General features: G+C 38.9%; 1 long non-coding RNA gene across 1 annotated transcript in view; it reads right to left on the minus strand.

Annotated features, from left to right (window-relative positions):
* LOC128654181 (uncharacterized) overlaps window positions 1-14,822 on the minus strand; it is a 69,746-nt gene extending 54,924 nt beyond the window's left edge. Inside the window, exon 1 of the long non-coding RNA XR_008401429.1 lies at window positions 14,739-14,822. This is a non-coding gene — a long non-coding RNA (uncharacterized LOC128654181). The remainder of the gene's footprint in view (window positions 1-14,738) is intronic.
* Between the last annotated feature and the right edge of the window lie 228 nt (window positions 14,823-15,050).

Raw genomic sequence — 15,050 nt, forward strand, 5'->3', positions numbered from 1 at the left:
TGAACAAAAGAGTGGGGAGGGAGCGGTCTATGGCCTCTATGTATCAAGCCGTCTACTTACCTGCATTCGCCGGCCCAATACGCTCGCCTAAGCTTGCCTACCATCTCTGCCGCGGACCTGAATACGTTCGCCAAAGTTATCAAGAAAGCTGTCAAGAAGCCGCGCACCAAGTACAGAGCGATGAGCAGCGGACTGTTGTTAACTGACAGTCATCGATCTCGCTGCTCATCGGCTTCTTCGCAGCTTTCTTGCTAGCCTGTCACTAAGCACCCATACTATACTATACTGTTTTACCCCCTAAACCGCCGCTCCCGGAGCCCCCCGCACCTAAATAAAGTTATTACCCCCTAACCCGCCGCTCCCGGAGCCACCCGCACCTAAATAAAGTTATTACCCCCTAAACCGTCACTCCTGAACCCCGCCGCAACTATAATAAATATATTAACCCCTAAACCGCCGCTCCCGGACCCCGCCGCAACTATAATAAAGATATTAACCCCTAAACCGCCGCTCCCAGACCCCGCCACCACCTACATTATACCTATTAACCCCTAATCTGCCCCCTCTACACCGCCGCCACCTACTTTATACTTATTAACCGGATTGAAGTTCAATCCGATTGGCTGAATGGATCAGCCAATAGAATGCAAGGTCATTAATTTAAAGAATATTTAAGTTAGGGGGGTGTTAGGGTTAGACTTAGGTTTAGGAGATAATTCATTTAATATATTAGCGGCGATGTAGGGGGGCAGGATAGGGGTTAATATATGTACTGTAGGTGGCGGCGGTGTAGGGGGGCAGGATAGGGGTTAATAAATGTAATGTAGGTGTCGGCGGGGTCCGGGAGCGGCAGTTTAGGGGTTAATATATTTATTTAGTTGTGGCGGGGTCCGGGAGCGGCGGTTTAGGGGTTAATAAGTTTATTATAGTGACGTCGGGGTCCAGGAGCGGCGGTTTAGGGGTTAATAAGTTTATTATACAGGGAGTGCAGAATTATTAGGCAAATTAGTATTTTGACCACATCATCCTCTTTATGCATGTTGTCTTACTCCAAGCTGTATAGGCTCGAAAGCCTACTACCAATTAAGCATATTAGGTGATGTGCATCTCTGTAATGAGAAGGGGTGTGGTCTAATGACATCAACACCCTATATCAGGTGTGCATAATTATTAGGCAACTTCCTTTCCTTTGGCAAAATGGGTCAAAAGAAGGACTTGACAGGCTCAGAAAAGTCAAAAATAGTGAGATATCTTGCAGAGGGATGCAGCACTCTTAAAATTGCAAAGCTTCTGAAGCGTGATCATCGAACAATCAAGCGTTTCATTCAAAATAGTCAACAGGGTCGCAAGAAGCGTGTGGAAAAACCAAGGCGCAAAATAACTGCCCATGAACTGAGAAAAGTCAAGCGTGCAGCTGCCAAGATGCCACTTGCCACCAGTTTGGCCATATTTCAGAGTTGCAACATCACTGGAGTGCCCAAAAGCACAAGGTGTGCAATACTCAGAGACATGGCCAAAGTAAGAAAGGCTGAAAGACGACCACCACTGAACAAGACACACAAGCTGAAACGTCAAGACTGGGCCAAGAAATATCTCAAGACTGATTTTTCTAAGGTTTTATGGACTGATGAAATGAGAGTGAGTCTTGATGGGCCAGATGGATGGGCCCGTGGCTGGATTGGTAAAGGGCAGAGAGCTCCAGTCCGACTCAGACGCCAGCAAGGTGGAGGTGGAGTACTAGTTTGGGCTGGTATCATCAAAGATGAGCTTGTGGGGCCTTTTCGGGTTGAGGATGGAGTCAAGCTCAACTCTCAGTCCTACTGCCAGTTTCTGGAAGACACCTTCTTCAAGCAGTGGTACAGGAAGAAGTCTGCATCCTTCAAGAAAAACATGATTTTCATGCAGGACAATGCTCCATCACACGCGTCCAAGTACTCCACAGCGTGGCTGGCAAGAAAGGGTATAAAAGAAGAAAATCGAATGACATGGCCTCCTTGTTCACCTGATCTGAACCCCATTGAGAACCTGTGGTCCATCATCAAATGTGAGATTTACAAGGAGGGAAAACAGTACACCTCTCTGAACAGTGTCTGTGAGGCTGTGGTTGCTGCTGCACGCAATGTTGATGGTGAACAGATCAAAACACTGACAGAATCCATGAATGGCAGGCTTTTGAGTGTCCTTGCAAAGAAAGGTGGTTATATTGGTCACTGATTTGTTTTTGTTTTGTTTTTGAATGTCAGAAATGTATATTTGTGAATGTTGAGATGTTATATTGGTTTCACTGGTAAAAATAAATAATTGAAATGGGTATATATTTGTTTTTTGTTAAGTTGCCTAATAATTATGCACAGTAATAGTCACCTGCACACACAGATATCCCCCTAAAATAGCTATAACTAAAAACAAACTAAAAACTACTTCCAAAACTATTCAGCTTTGATATTAATTAGTTTTTTGGGTTCATTGAGAACATGGTTGTTGTTCAATAATAAAATTAATCCTCAAAAATACAACTTGCCTAATAATTCTGCACTCCCTGTAGTGGCGGCGGGGTCCGGGAGCGGCGGTTTAGGGGGTAATAAGTTTATTATAGTGGTGGTGGAGTCCGGGAGTTGCGGTTTAGGGGTTATATAAAGTAGGCGGTGGCGGTGTAGGGGGGGCAGATTAGGGGTGTTTAGACTTGGGGTACATGTTAGGGTGTTAGGTGCAGACGTTCCCATATAAATCAATGGGATATCGGGCAGCGGCGAACATGAACTCTCGCTGCTGTCAGACTCCCATTGGTTCCTATGGCATCCGCCGCCTCCAGGGCGGCGGATTGAAAACCAGGTATGCTGGCCCAGAATAGTGGCGAGTGTACCTGGTAGGTATTTGATAACTACCAAAAGTAGTCAGATTGTGCCGAACTTGCGTTCGGAACATCTGTAGTGACGTAACCATCGTTCTGTGTCGGACTACTTTTACCGGGCTGTAGGGCTTGATAACTATGGTGAATCAGCCTCGCTGCAGAATTCCAGCATATTTGCGGTTGACGGCTTGATAAATAGAGGCCTATGTCTGACAGGAAAAAAATGTCATTGGCATACATTGCTATTTTATGTTCTTTGGTCAGGGTTTTGATTGCCTATTATGTTTGGGTTATCCCTGATCTTCTGAGCAAATATTTCTAGGGAGAGCGTGAATAAGTTTGTGTGCCGTTCGTGATTTGGAATGGGTGAGATAGTAGACCATTAACCCTTACTCTGGCTGTCGGGTTGGAATTGAGGGAGAGGACCATGTTGGTAAATTTGATTTGTTTCCTATATTCATATGTGATAACGTTGATCTGAGAACATCCCATTTCACCCTAGCAAAAGCCTTCTCAATATCCGTGGACATAATGGTGAGAGGGATGTTGTTGATGTGGGCATGTGTGATTAGCTGTATGGCTCGTAGGGTATTATCCCTGGTTTCCCTCCCAGGAATAAATCCCACTTGATCTGGTGATATTAGTTGTGGCATATATTTATTCAATCAGTCAGCTAAGATTTTACTGAATATTTTCACATCGACATTTAGGAGTGATATTGGTCTTTAGTTTTCAGGTTTTGTATTTACTTTACCGGGTTTGGGTAGAACTGCTATGTGTGCCTCTAGCATTGTTGTTGGGAAACCTGTAGAATCTAATTGAGAGTTGAAAAATTGAGCCAGATGGAGGGTAAAGTGTTTCTTAAATATTTTATAATACTTGATGCTAAAGCCGCCTAGGCCTGGGTTTTTGCCTGTTGGGAGATTTTCAATTGCATTAGTGATTTCCTCTTGTGTTATAGGTAAATCTCAGGATTTAGATTATGTTGTGTCAAGGCAAAAAGTGTTTGTATCCTTGATATAGTCTGCTAGGGGAAAGAGGTCTAAATGTGTGGAGGGATGGTTGGAAGGTGGAGGACTGTCTTTTAGGTTGTAGAGAGATGAGTAGTATTGACGAAAAACTTTGGTGATGTCTTTGCTGTCAACCTTGGGGGAATTATGTTTGTCATATAGTGTGTGAACATGGGTTTTTAGTCGTTTGCGTTGCAAGAGACTAGCTAATTGTTTGCCCGCTTTTTTCCACTTTCAAAGAATTGCTGTTTCAAATAGTATGCTATTTTTTTTTGTATTCTCTGAGTAGGTAAGTTTTAAGGGACTCTTTTGTTTGGGCTAGGGATGTCAAGAGGTGTTTATCGTTAAGGGATAATTTATATTGTTTTCCTAGATCTAAAATTTTAGTAAGTAGGGAGTTGTGGTAAATTCTCTGTTCCTTCTTTTGTTTAGCTTTGATCCTTATAAGCTTCCCTTAAAGTACACATTTTTGAGCTTCCCATATAGTCGCTATGGGTATTTGATCTGTTGTGTTTAATGTTAAGTACTCTAATATTGTTTTTTCGGTGTGCTGTTCCATTGAAATTGGATAGCAGGGATTTCTGGCCACTCTACTGTGCATAGCACTGGAGTGTGATCGGACCAGGTGATGGGCATGATTTTAGCAGAACCTAAGAGGGACAGTCCAATTTTATTAATAAAGAAGTAGTCTATGCGAAAGTATAGGGAGTGTGGATGTGAGAAGAATGTGAAATATTTTGTGTGTGGGTGGAGGGTACACCATGTTTCGTGTACACGTGGATCTCGTAGTTGAGTCTGAAGGCCTTTGAGGGTTGCATATGGGACAAGGGTTGTACCTTTGGATGTGTCTTGCATCAGTTGAAGTCTCCTCCTAATATCAGTATTCCTTTTAGATTAAGTAGAATCGCATTAATCACTTTTCTAAGAAAGTTGTTATGTTGTTATGTGTTGAGGGAATAGATGTTAACCAGTGTTATCGGTTAACATGTATCTACCTTCAGTGAATGTATCTACATTTAGTACTTGGAGTGGAATGCGATCTCAGATTATGATGCCGACACAATTTTTTTTATGTGGGCCAGAGGCGAAGTATGCATTGGGGAATTTTTTACTTTACCACTTTGGTTCTTTACCACGCTTGAAATGGGTTTCTTTCATTAAGGCTATATGTGTATTCATTTTGGTTAGATCTCTAATCATATACGATCTCTTCTCTGGGATATTTAAACCTTTAGTGTTTAGTGTGAGAAGGTTGATATATTGTTTCAACTTGTTTGACGACATTTTCGAAAGACTTTGTGTTTTGCTTTCTGTCTGTGGTAGAAGAGGGAAAAAAAGGGGGCAAGTAATTAATTAAATAAATAAAGGAGAAGGGGAAAAAGAGAGCAAGGGTATGGAAGGATAAGAGGGGTTGTGTTGAGGACTACGTGGAGAAGTTACCATCTGATCCTATTTGGCGATTTGTTTATCTTGTTGGGGATTTAAGGTTAAAGTGCAAGAAGGAAGTGTTATAATATTATGAGGTGTATGGAGGGGTGAGAAGATGAAGAAAACTGGTAGTAAGGGGGAAATGGGATTTGGTAGGTTGTGTAAGTTTGAGGAGGAAGTGGTCTTTACCCTTCCGGGATTTGGTATGTGAACGTTGAGAAATGCTTTTAATGAATGAACAAAGTGCAAATGGTGGGGTGTCCTGTGTACATTTGGAGATGTGCTGTTGCTGGGATACATTGCATTTAACAGGATTATTTGAGGGATAAGAGTTGTAAGAAAATTATTAATTAAACAGTAGTGCAATAAACAAATAACAGGTACATTATAAACACATTTAACTTTAAAATTGTAAAAGGATACTGTAGGAGCTTAGCTCCTCTAGTGCAATCGGTATTATATACTTCAAGTGAGTGGGTAGTCTGATCAGGTAAAGATGGCATGATTCGGATTAAAGTCAGTGTTCATTGTCATGAGGTCCCTCTCAGTAACTCTGGGTCATTCTATCGGTGTTGCGGGAAGCATCTTGTTCCTGTAGGATAGGGTATACTCTTATCCCTAAAGCTTTGCAGAATGAGTACAAGTCCTCTAGTGATTTGTAGATTGCTGACTGTCCATCTTTGGTGGCCACCAAGCTGATTGGGAAACCCCATCTGTAAGGTATTTAGCTGATTTGAAGGGTGTCTGTGATAAACTTGAATGATCTTCTCTTTTGTAGCGTGGTAGGACTTATATCTGAAAATATTTGGATCTTGATCCCTGCGTGAGTGATGGGTTACTTTGCTCGGGAATTTCTGAGTATTTCTTCTTTGTGGAAAAAATAAAGAAGGGTTGTTAAGGAGCTCCCTTTAGAGTGCTTGTTTGCCTACCGTACCCCTTAAGTAATAATGTATATATTAAATAGAATAAGTAAGGGTTACATTTTTTTTCTTTGTCTCTGAAGTTTAATATCTGAACTATGATGTCTCGAGGGGGAGCCTTTGGTGGAGGTTTAGGTCTTAAAGCTCTTTGTGCTCTCTCAAGCATCATCTCTTCCGAATTTGGTGAACCTTTTATGGTTCTGAACAAATCCTGTAGATATCCTATTATGGCTGGCAGAGAGATTGTTTCTGGGACCCCTCCTATACGCAAATTATTTTGTTGACTACGATTGTCCAGATCTTAAACTTTTTCCATTAGAAACGTAATTGTTTCATCTTGGACAGCTGTTCTTGTAGATAGATCTGTTATTTCTATGTGTGATTCTGCGTGATTGTCTTCTAGAATGGTCACCCTCTGTGTCACTTGCTGTAAATCGCTGTGTAGATCCCCAAAGAAACCAAGCACTTCAATTAGTATATTATTGATGTTTAGATGCTAAAGAAAGTAGGTCTTCTTTTGTTATCGGTGTGATGTGAGGTGAAGGAGGGTTGTGCACCTGAGCTGATGTCTGCCTCTTGTGCGCATCTGGTGAGCTCTCTGCTTGGCCTTCCTGGGACTTTAGGTATTGGTTAAGCATATTGGGTTTCTGTGGTTTAAGAAGAATATGTGGATACAAAAAGTAGAAATTTTGCTGCTTGCATAATTAAAGACTGATCGATGAGTCTTCAGCCAGATTTTAAAGTTGTTGTTTTTTAGGATTTGGTGGATTAGGTTTTAGGAGAGAGGTGTCATAACTATTTATATTGGGAGGGAGATTACATTTAGGGGCATTACCTAAGGGCAACAAACATTAATGGGTATTATGTTTAGTGGTTATATTTGCAATGAAAGAATAAATTGTATAGGGCTGATGTTTTCTGTGGGTAGTCATTTTTTTTATTTTTATATTTTTTAGGGGGAATTATTGGCATCAGATAAGTGGTAGTTAGAGTTTTGTTAACAAACGAGTATTAGGTCAGGGATTTTATTCTTATTATGTTGTGGAATTGGTTTATCAGTAATTATGGTTTAAAGGTATAATAAATAGTACTCCTTCGGTAAAAAAATAATATATATGTTGAATCAAAGTAAAGAAACAACTTATTTTTTTCTTGCAAAATTATTCAACCCTTTGATGGCAAGCATCTTTAGTACTTAGTAGAGCACCTTTTTTGCTGTTATGACCTGCTCCAAACAAGATGCATAGCCAGACACCAGCTTCTGGCAGCATTCCTGAGGATTCTTAGCCCATTCCTTATGAGCAATGGCCTCCAGTTCAGTAATATTCTTGGGTTTGTGTGCTGCAACCACCTTCTTCTAATCCCACCAGAGATTTTCTATGGGTCCAATGACACCCAAGCTTCAGCTTCCACAAAGAAGGCATGACAGCCCATGCTTAACTGTAGGCAGAATGTTCTTTTCAGCATATACTTCATTCTTTTTCCTCCAGACATACTGCTGATCCATTGGGCCAAAAAGTTCCAGTTTTGTTTCATTGCTCCACAGAACAGAATCTCAAAACTTCTATGGCTTATTTATATGATTTTGACCATATTGGAGCTATTGGGTCAGTAGTGGTGTACATCTAGGAGTTCTGCCATGGAAACCTTCTGTGTTTATTATGCGCCTTACTGTGCAAACTGAAACCTCAGTGCCTGTTGCCACCAAGTCTTGCTGTAGGTCTTTTGCAGTCATTTGAGGGTTTTTCTCAACCTGCCTTTCTCACAGATCTGCTTGAAGTTGATGATAGTTTCCTTTTTCTGCCCCGCCCAGGTAGTATAATCACTGTTCCTTTATCTTTGAATTTGCAAACTATGCTTCCAACAGTGTCTCTAGGAACATTCCATTCGCTGCCTCCGCTATTTTTTATATCCTGTTTTTCACTTTCTAGTTTTGAATTTGGGTTCTAGAACACAACTGCTGAGATTGTTTTTAAATAACATACACCTAGATTACGAGTTTTGCATTACGGTGCGCTATGGGTTTTAACGCTTAAAAAAAATGACCATTACACTGGAATGGCCAGGAACGCATATTGCGAGTCGTGTCAGTATAACTATACTGCAAGCATTTTAGCCTATAAGGCAACGTCAATTCCGCACTCAAAAAAAAATTAAGTTTTTGTGTGGGATTTCAATAGTGCTGGTATTACAGGTTGTGCAGTCTGGCTAAAATGCTGTGTTACAGTTTATACCGACACAATCCATATAGCCATCTGAGAGCAGTAGTTATGGATTTTACGAATCAAAAATGTTTCACAAAACTCATAACTAAACTGTTACAAAGTACACTAACACCCATAAACTACCTATTAACCCCTAAACCACTACCATCCCGCATCACAAACACTATATTAAACCTATTAACATCCTTCATGGGGACCTCATATGCCTCTACTTGCTCCTCTTCTCCATCTTCTGTCTCTTCTTCTCTTTCCCCTCCATCTTCTACTGTTTTTTTACAGGGCACCCAGAAGGAAAGACCAGAAGAGATACCACTGGTGGTGAGACCCAAGACAAGACAGATGGGGGTAGCAGGAAAAAACGAAGAATAAAATGAAGGAAACAAAGTAAAACAGAAAAAGAAGAAAGGACATTAAATTCTGATATTCTTAATACACAAGTGTCTGGTGCTAACAATGATAAGTCTTGTCATTTTAGTAGCATTAATTTATCTAAATACAATCTTTCTGAAGAAGAAAGAAATGTGTTAACAAAAGGATTGGGGTTTGCACCTACTTCTAATTTTTCTAGTTTCAACACACTCCTTGACCTTAATAAATTTGTGCGTAAATTGGCACTCAAGCGGTTTTTTACACTCACAAAAAATTCTGAAGAAGAGAATATTTCTGAGTCTGCGGATACCACAGACCCTTTAACCATAGACAATACTCACTTGCTTTTTAGTGAGGCATTTTCCATAGTATGCCTTACTGATTTGTACAGTGGGGATAACAAAGAAACACAGCCAAGTGACATCTTAAAACCAAAAAAATCAGGATCAGCCTTTTATCCTGTACACTTTAGAGGCCCACATATTAATGCGTACCAATGAATGGTGCAGGAGGACATCTTAAAACTAGAAAAAAATTTGAACACCAATGCTGTCCCCAAAAACTTGAGTTATAAAGAACGGAATGCTTTAAAGTCTCTTAGAGAAAATGATCAAATTGTCATTAGAAACTCAGACAAGGGGGGCAGCATTGTAGTTCTAGATAAAGAGTACTACTTCCTTGAAGCCTATAAACAACTCTCTAATTCCAAAGTTTATCAAAAGTTAACAGGAAATCTCATCATACAATACAATACAAAAACTTAAAAAACTCATTAAAGAAGGGATACATTTGGGAGTTTTCAGGGAATCAGATTTTGACACATTAATACCCCAAAATCCACTTACGCCCATTTTCTACCATGTCCCCAAGGTCCACAAGGACCTCACACACCCTCCGGGTAGGCCTATTGTCTCAGGTGTGGGGTCCTTGTTTGAGCCCTTGGGGGCATGGTTGGACAGCATTCAACAACCTTTGGACACTAAACAGTTGTCATACCTTAAAGACAGTACACATCTCTTACATACTCTTCAATCTATTGTATGGGAACCTAATTATACCTGGTTAATTGTTTTTGGAAAGAGAACTCAGCTTGGAGTTCCACACCAAGAAGTACATAGGTGATGTCCTCAGGTTTGTGTTATCACATAATTATTTTATGTTTGAGAACAACTTTTATAGACAAACCTGTGGGACGGCCATGGGGGCAAAATTTGCCCCGGCTTTTGCAAACCTATATGTTTCTTGGTGGGAACTAACTTACATCTATAGTGTTTTAAATCCATGGTTGGAGGATATTTTGTTATTTGTCAGATATATAGACGATCTTCTAATCATCTCAAAAAAACAAATAAATGAAGCTGAATTTAAAGATTTTTTTACAGTTTCTAGACAATAACTATATGAATCTAAGATTCACAGGAGTGTTTGATCCATTGGAACTAAACTACTTGGATTTAACTTTACAAATCAGTGATAATAAAATTGTTTCTAAAACTTATTGTAAGCCTACGGCAGGCAATACGATATTGCATGCTGCCTCACAACATCCTTCCCACCTAATTAAAGCAGTCCCTAGGGGGCAGTTCATAAGGCTTAAATGAAATACACAATCATTAGATGTATATGAAACCCAATTTATGGACCTCAAGAATAGACTAGTGTCTAGGGGGAATAATGAACAACAATTAGAAAAATGTAGGAATGATATTAAACAATATACCAAGATAAACTATAAAGAACTCCCTACTAGCCAACAGTCTTTCAATGAGGCCATAGTTTTTACCACTGAGTACAGTAGTCAATATACTCAAATAACTAAAATTCTAAAGAGACGTATGCATATACTTGAGGGAGACACTTGTTCTTGCACCCTTAATTAAAAACTGCAAGTTTGTCCCCAAGAAACCGAGAACATTAGCTAGAAGTCTTTCCCTAAGCAACATCTCACGTGACCGTGCTATAGGCACTAGGTGGCTAAATAAGCAAGGAAATTTTAAGTGATTAAGCAAAAACTGCAATATGTGTGCCTACATTGGCCTAGGCCAGCATTTTGTAAGCAATATTACTAAGAAAAGCTACAACATTAATTTCTATGCCAATTGTGCCACTACATTTGCAGTTTATTTGCTTACTTGCAATCTTTGCCAACATCAATATGTAGGCCAAACCTCCAGAGAGGTGAGAAAGTGGTTTGGGGAACATCTCAGGGACACTAAGAATTATGTAAAAGAGTCAGCTATAGCAAATCATTTTAATGGTGAACATTTTACTAATTTGGCTGATCTCACTATTCAGGTTATAGATGTAGCAGTCCGTCCCCCTAGAGGTGGTAACAAATATAAGATCCTGGAAAGGAAGGAGATCTATTGGATTCTACAATTAAACACTAGAAATCCAATGGGAATGAACAGAGAATGTGATATTAATTTTTTCATTGATGCTTAATTCATATTTCACAATACATAGTCACATGATACAAGACATTTTAGAGTATCTGTTTAATATTTGTTATTAGTCATAAACAATTATTTGGTTATGTTTGTACAAGCTAATATCTCTCTCAGGTTTTTTTCTACCTCATTAATGTATTTAATGGCTATTTATATAAAATTATTAGTTTTAAACTGATATTTATAATTATAAATGTATTGCTCCCATAATGCTTTGTTATCAAATTTGTATAGCTCTTCAGAGGTTAATTTCCGATTTTGTTTTCATACCTTTTGTATTTTATACATATTGGTCATATATGGCTATTACATACCAATTTGCTGTAGTATACATTATAATGATGCTAGGAAATAATTATCATTTGCATGTTTATCAATTTTAACTTCTAATGGTAACTATAGGGTTAAATATATTGCACTTTCCTGTATAAATAGCACCTAAGTTTATGCGTGTACTATGTCTATGAGTAAGCACCTGTAGGGGGTGCGAAACGCGTCAGACACTTACATTCCTATTGGCTTACTTGATTCTTTAAATTCAAATTAGCCAATAGGATGAGAGCTTCTGAAATTTTATTGGCTGTTCAAACCAGTGTACGGTGGTGACTGTATGAAGAGGAAGCTCCGCGCAGGATGGGATCAGCTTCCATGAAAGCTCCTGCTAGTGCCGCCGGGATGAAGATAGAAAACATCCCCGAGATGGATGAAGGTGTCGCTGCCTGGATGAAGACTTCTTGCCACCTGGATGACGATGGATGTCCGGACTTCAGGAGCCATTTTTTTGGGGTGTTTTTTTTTTTTTTTTTAGATTAGGACTTTGGGCAATTGTAAAAGTCCTGAATGCCCTTTAGGGGCAAAGGGCAGCTTTAGTGTTTTTTTTTAGAGTTAGGTTTTTTTATATTGGGGGTTGGTTGGGAGGTGGGTTTTACTGTTGTGGGGACTTTTTTTAGAGGTAAAAGAGCTGTTTAACTTAAGGCAATGCCCCACAAAAGTCCCTTTTAAGCGCTATTGGTAGTTTATTGTAGCTTATGGGGAGTTTATTTTTATTTTTATTTTTATTGGGCTATTAGATTAGGTGTAATTGTTTTTATTTTTGATAATTTAGTGTTTATTACTTTTTGTAATTTTAGATTTTTTTTATTTTTTTTCGTAGTGTTAGGTTTTTTTAAATTTAAATTTTTATTTTTTTAATTGGTAGTGTTTTTTTATTTTATTAGAATAGTTATGTTAGGTTAATTTATAGTTTAATGTTAGGTTTATTTTTTTTCACAGGTAAGTTTTTATTTATTTAATATAGTTATATTGTAATTTTAATTTAAAGTTAGGGGGGTGTTAGGTTTAGGGGTTAATAGGTTTATTTAGTAGCGGCGTTGTGGTGGGCTGGAGGTTTAGGGGTTAATAGGTTTATTTAGTAGTGGCAATATGAGAGGCTGGAAGTTTAGGGGTTAATAATTTTATTTAGTGGCGGCGATGTCAGGGATCAGCGGATTAGGGGTTAATAGCTTTTATTAGTGTCTGCAATGTCAGTAGAGGCGGATTAGGGGTTAATACCTTTATTTAGGTGTCGCAATGTTGGGGGTGGCGGATAAGGGGTGTTTAGACTAGGGGTTTATGTTAGGGTGTTAGGTTTAAACGTAACTTTTTTTCCTCATAGACATCAATGTGGCTGCGTTACAGAGATTTTTCATTCCGCACTTCAGGTGTTAGTTTTTTTTTTGCTAACACTCTCTCTTCATTGATGTCTATGGGGGAAAGCGTGTACGAGCACATCAAATCAGCCCTTGGCTTTTGTGCGGTATGGAGTTTAATGCCACCATATCACACATACAAGGAGGCTTTTCAGTAACTCGTAATGGCAGCGCTATGGAGAGTGAAATAACACAACTTTTTTGGTGTTAATTTTGCATCCTGTTTAGCGCAAAACTCATAATCTAGGCGATAAATATTTATGCATATATGTAGTTTTTGTAAGCAGAGATTTAGAGAAAGGAATATATACTTGTAAATACCTTCTATATAAACCTCTGCTTAGTTAATATACATCAAAGGTAAAATAAGGCAAAAACAACTTAACATGTTATGCACAAAACAAATTAGAATACATATACACCAAAGAGGTAAGGTTAAGTATTGACAGAGTAGGATTAATGCCTCAAGTGGTGAACAGTAAAAGTGCAGGATTGAGTAACACAGAGCTTGCTAGTAGAGAGCTGATTACTAATTGTTTTAGCAGCTGCACAGTTCAGAGGTTGCAATGCTTGTATGACAATATAGCAATTATAGGATACGATTACACACAGTCAGCAAGTAATGCTTCTAGTAGAACTTCTGTAAATAGTTACCAGTGGTTTGAGTTGGTGTGCACATTGAGTGCAAACAGGAGATGAACAGCTGAACAGCTGTGAGCACAGGCAAATGAGAAAGACACAATCCAGAGTAAACAAGTAATGATATTACATTGAGAGTTTGCACAAACAATTTAGAAAACAAGTAGTACTTGCACTGAGATACTCCCAGCATCTGAGTGACATCTGAAGCTTGAGAAGAAGATTTCACAGTCACAGAGACTCAGAAAGATTCAGAAGGTGTGTCAGAGATAGGGTTGCCACCTTTTGCCCAGAAAATTCCTGGACACTTTTTAAGTGGGCGTGGAGAGGGTGTGTCTCAGGCATGGCTTGGGGCGTGGCTTCTCACAGCCTCAAATTCATTATTCCTTTTTTAAAATCTGTGTTTAACGCCTACAAAGTTGGAGCTTTGATAGAGAAAAATTGCATGTGTTAACAAAAGTAGAATAGACCATTTATGCACTAGAATGTCCCTTTAATCCATTACCCCTTTCCCAATCTCCATGCACCATCATGGTATTTAGTGTCTTATCACCAGCTTGTATCATATTAATATATATAATTTGAGATGACAAGTGGGCTGTGGAACATTGTTCATAAATAAAACAAATGAGCAGTAGAAATGCCACAATGCCGATTAATTTCCTTGGTTGAATTATTAGGAACAATTGCACTTTGTATGCATAAGGGAGAAAAAATAACTGTGCCTCCCATATAAAAAAATATACCATGTTAGTACCAACTTATAAAATTACCATTTAATTATAAAACAACATGTAAATGGAGAAAATAAAATGATTGCTGTTTTCCAGCAAGTAAATAAGCTATTTCTATTATATGCGTGAAAAGTAATTATTATTTAATTATTAACCATTGCAGCATCTGTAGTTCTTGAATGCTTCATGGCAAAAAAAATGTTTTTCCAGTAAGAAAGTGTACAGGCAAACATCAGAAAATTATGAAGTTTCACCTGCAGCAGCAAGAGCAGTGGACTTATTTGAGTTGTCTCTCTCTAGCAGGGAGTGCAGTAGCCTTTTGCTGTCATGTGTTTTACTGGCATTGAAGAGGTTAATAACATTTATTTATACATTGAATACATCTGACACAGACACACTGCTGCTACCACATGAAAACGTGTACCTGGTGGTTTGTAGCTCCTATTTAGGAGGCAGAGACTGTTCTTTAGTGGAGTCCGATGGAGGATCACACCTATCTCTCCTTCAGTGCTCTGCAGCTGTGTACTCACAGTGCACAGCAATCACCCCCTCACATAGCCTCACCTTTCCACTTCCTGTGTAGCAAACTGGTAAATGTAGTTCTCCAACAAGCCTGCTCGAGGTGGGGCAGAATAGGAGGTTGTGTACTGTGTATCTCCCCTTTCACTACACAATACACTTGACAGAAAAAATAAAACAAAAAACAGTGTCATTTTTAAATACTGATGTCCTAAAT

Source organism: Bombina bombina, chromosome 3 (genome assembly GCF_027579735.1).
Source record: "Bombina bombina isolate aBomBom1 chromosome 3, aBomBom1.pri, whole genome shotgun sequence".
Classification (NCBI taxonomy): domain Eukaryota; kingdom Metazoa; phylum Chordata; class Amphibia; order Anura; family Bombinatoridae; genus Bombina; species Bombina bombina.